This window comes from Rhinopithecus bieti, unplaced genomic scaffold, assembly GCF_001698545.2.
Source record: "Rhinopithecus bieti isolate Rb0 unplaced genomic scaffold, ASM169854v2 scaffold_37314, whole genome shotgun sequence".
NCBI lineage: Eukaryota > Metazoa > Chordata > Mammalia > Primates > Cercopithecidae > Rhinopithecus > Rhinopithecus bieti.
In genome coordinates this window covers 1,677,932-1,682,507 of record NW_016816196.1, presented here as the reverse complement: position 1 = coordinate 1,682,507, position 4,576 = coordinate 1,677,932, and the positions used below count along the sequence as shown (strand labels likewise).

Below are 4,576 nucleotides of genomic sequence, written 5' to 3'. Positions count from 1 at the left end.
CCATCAGAGAAATGCAAATCAAAACCACAATGAGATACCATCTCACACCAGTTACAATGGCAATCATTAAAAAGTCAGGAAACAACAAGTGCTGGAAAGGCTGTGGAGAAATAGGAACACTTTTACACTGTTGGTGGGATTGTAAACTAGTTCAACCATTGTGGAAGACAGTGTGGTGATTCCTCAAGGATCTAGAACTAGAAATATCATTTGACCCAGCCATCCCATCACTGGGTATATACCCAAAGGATTACAAATGCTGCTGCTATAAAGACACATGCACACGTATGTTTATTGCAGCACTATTCACAATAGCAAAGACTTGGAACCAACACAAATGTCCATCAATGACAGACTGGATTAAGAAAATGTGGTACATATACACCATGGAATACTATGCAGCCATAAAAAAGGATGAGTTCATCTCCTTTGTAGGGACACGGATGAAGCTAGAAACCATCATTCTCAGCAAACTATTGCAAGGACAGAAAAACCCAACACCACACGTTCTCACTCATAGGTGGAAACTGAACAATGAGATCACTTGGACACAGGAAGGAGAACATCACACACTGGGGCCTGTTGTGGGGAGGGGGGAGGGGGAAGGGATAGCATTAGGAGAAATACCTAATGTAAATGAGGAGTTAATGGGTGCAGCACACCAACATGGCAAATGTATATATATGTAACAAACCTGCACGTTGTGCACATGTACCCTATAACTTAAGGTACAATAAAAAATAAAAAATAAATAAATAAATAAAATGGGCCCAAATGAGCAGTACCACAAAGGTCCTGAGGCTGCCAAAATTGGAGGAGATACAGGGCTCTACAAGTCATGCCAGGAAGAAATCAAAGATCCTGAGAGCATAAAATGTTAGTGCCCACTACTGGCCACTACAGCAAGGCTGCTAGTGTGAACTGGTGGGGATGTCAGCCTGGAGCAACAGATGGACAGGCTGACGTTCACCAATGGCTGGGATCAATGCTAGCAACAGGCTATTGTTATTGTAGAAGAATTGAAGAAAAAAAAAAGGGGGTCAGGGCTGAGAAAAGGTGTCTTCAGAGCTGAATTCTTCTGGGCTGAAAGATACTATTACCATCCTATTTTGTAAAGACAGTTTTATGGGAATACAGTCACACCCATTCATTTTCTATCATCTTTGGCTGCTTCTGTGCTCCAATGACAGACTGTATGGCCCTTTCTGTCTCCCATACCTAAAATATTTACTATATAGCTCTTTGCAGAAAATGTCAACCCCTGTACTGTGAGATCAGTTCAGGGCAGCCTGAGGCCCAGGAAGAAATCTCTGAGGACCTGATTTACCTACCCTAAAAATTGTGTGGAGCACCAGCCCTCCAACCAGCCCTACCCTCATGGAACTTACAATGTGGCAGGGAAGACAGACAATATCTGGGAAATTAGGCATCAAGCAGGATGGCAGTGAGGAAAGGGGAAATATAGGCGTCTCCTGGGTCCTCGTGCAGAGGATCTGCCTCATCTAGAGAGCTATAGAAGGCTCTGGAGCAAGTGCTTAGCATGAGACATTGAAGATGAGAGCAAGTTTGCCATGGGAAGAGGAGAGGGAAGAGCAGTCCAGGCAGGGAAGGACACATGCAAAGGCCCAGATGCAAGAGACAGGGCAGCCGGGTCCAAGGCTGAAGGAGCCCAGTGAATCTTGGGGAGGCAGATGGGCAACTCGGGAGGATGTGGCTAGTTGATCCTTCGGGGCCTCATGATCCTTACCACAGAGAACTTGGGACCTTATCCAAAAGGCCATGGGAAGCTAATGAAGCCTTCAGGTAAGAAAAGATTATGATCAAACTTATACTTTAAAAAAGTTACCCTGATAAGGCTTGGGACTTGGAGCCCACACCCAGAGAGGTTAGGAAATCGGTTTGAGAAGAATAGAAATCCCACCAGACCAAGAGGCAGAGGTGACTCTGTCTGTGTTCTAGGGTTTTTCATTTTCTCTGCAGAGATTTGTTCCACTTTCCATTTAATTTTCACCCAAATGCTATTTTTTGAAACATGTTGACCTTTTCTACACTTAATTAAGGAGGAAAAGTTTTTTCCACATTCAGGTCAAGATGGTGGGAAGAATCTGAATGCCCTCAAAGCCATTGAGGAGCTGAGGAGAGTGAGGGGAACCAGGCCAGGCCCGGGAGTGGAGAGCACCTCCCCGCACCATGCCCCACATCACACTGAATATTCTGATCATGTGAGGGTCCCTCCGTGGCTTTTCTCTTGTGAAGTCTTACCCTCAGTAAAGCCTTTCAAGACCCCAGCCCCACAAACTCTCCCTTCACAGAGCTGCTCAGAGAGAACAGAATTGCCCCTGCTCCTCTTCAATTTGGATGTCTTTTCTAAGCTACAGGTTTCTTTTCTTTTTTCTTTAAAAACCCTTAAAACATCTTTCACTGCTGACATTTAAAAATGTAGGTAGGACACCTTTGTTATTATCAGCTCAGCAAACGATTTCTTTATCTGAAAGATCATTAGAGGAGGAAAGAAACATTAATATATGCTAAGAAACAAGGAAAATAGAAAAGCATTATTTTCCAGATAAGCTCACTGTGGGTTGATGCTGTGTGTCAACACTGTGGGAGACCCTGTCTGGGGATAGACTAAAATGAGGCCCTTCCAGCCCTGAGGGCTGTGGCTGATAGAGAAGGGAAATAAATACACGTGATCCCATTGGCCACATAAGTCCTTTTTCAGAGGCACCACTGAGGTAGAGGACTAAAGAATTGCTTGGGAAAAAAATAGAATGTTAACAAAGTTAACTGCCACAGCAATTCTTTGTCTCTAAATGTACAGTTCTTTCCTCTTGACCAAGCAAAACATAACTCCAGTATTTGATTTCTGCAATGAAACTTGGGCATTTTATAGCAATTGTAGCATTTTAAAACCACAAAATGGGCATTTTTTCCCCTAAATATCTTCTTAATCAATTTTAGGAGTCATCTACTAATATTTGTCACCATTATTCTTGGTACTAGGAAACAAAAATTATTCAAGGGGCTTGCAATCTAGAGTGGGGAGGAGTGTGAACAGAAGCTCCTAGACAGGGAAATGAAGGCTTCAATTAGAGGCAATCACAGTGTTACAGAGCACAGCAGGGAGAACCAAGGTGAGGGGGTAAGCCGTGAGGGGACGTGGTTGCCCATAGAAAAGAACTTCTGTTAAACAAGAGCTCGTAAATAAGTTATCACTTCAAATATTTAATAATAACCACTACTAGACCAGAATATTAAAGTTTTAGGTTATAAACACTATAATTTGTCTCTAACATCTCTAAAAAGCGATTCCCCCTCAAAAATGTTGACAAATACTGTCTTTTATTCTGAGTGTGAAGTGTGAACAATATTTGATCTCTGTGCTCAAGTCATTAGCGATATATGATTCCCACTGGCTTGGGTAACCTAAAAACTGAAATTAAGTCCTAGAAACCAACTTTCTCCCCTCTAAACATGCATCCACAGCTAATATTTTTTTAGTATCTATATTTTTGAAAACCGGGAGAATGAAGAAATGAGTACGGTGTTGGAGAAAAGATAAAGTCCATGTAGTTCTGTATCAAACCAGCTTTCAAGGGTAGAATTTGTGATCAATGAATTTGTGATTATCAGAGCAAACAGAATTGTGCTTTCGTAAAGCCAAGTTAAAAAAGAAACCCACTGGTATTTTTACTTTGAGCAGATTATTCAATCTATTTGGTCATTTGTACCACACACCCATGTATACCACACACACACTCTCTCTCACACACACACACACTCTCTCTCTCTCTCTCTCTCAAGAGACTGATGCATGAACTAGCATTACTATAAAGAAGACAGCAACCAAGAGTCATCTGTATTCTGTACAATGTTATGAAATAATTAATGCATCCTGAAAGTTTCTATCCAAGTATTGTAGCGTTATTTACACAGGACAAGAGACCAATCTTTAATAAATCAGAAATACTACACCCCACAAAGTGAGAGTTAAAGGGAAGAGGGAATGAATTTGCAGAGACAAGTATAAGTTACTTACCTGTGAACATGAATTTGAGGAAGCCAGAGGAAATAATGGACTCCACTGTGGAGAGTCAAAAGGTTTCAGAACCTTGTCCTACCTCAGTTTTCATCATTCTAAAGCACTGAACAGAATTCAAGCTTTTTCGAAAACATTATCTATTTGCCTAAGGGTCAATGTCCCTGAGGGCAGCCTAAGCACAGTTCAGTGACATATGAGAAACATACTCAGAGCAATAACCCCAAACACAGAGTGTGCTTGGGAAACCCTGTGAGGGTGTCAACAGGCCTTGGAAAGTGCTGATTCACCTTTGAAGGAGAGGCAAATTGAGCAGAGTGGGCCGAGCAAGAAGCCTGGAATTCGGGCTATCCCAACCCTTATTTTTTACAGGACTGTAGTTGTGAAAACTTACTTAAAAACATAACAAGACAAAAAAAAAAAAAAAAATACCTTTAAACTTTCCCCTCAATATAAAAGATTACTCTTGGAAAAATCCCTGGTTGCAGGCTCCAGATGCTCCTGGCCCAGCCATAGAGTTTTGTGGAGACAAATACC

General features: G+C 41.8%; 1 protein-coding gene across 1 annotated transcript in view; it reads right to left on the bottom strand.

Moving 5' to 3' along the window:
* Nucleotides 1-4,132, bottom strand: part of ABCB11 (ATP binding cassette subfamily B member 11) — a 122,369-nt gene extending 118,237 nt beyond the window's left edge. The window contains exon 1 of the mRNA XM_017854467.1: nt 4,040-4,132. The gene's annotated coding sequence lies outside the window, so the exon portion shown is untranslated. The remainder of the gene's footprint in view (nt 1-4,039) is intronic.
* Between the last annotated feature and the right edge of the window lie 444 nt (nt 4,133-4,576).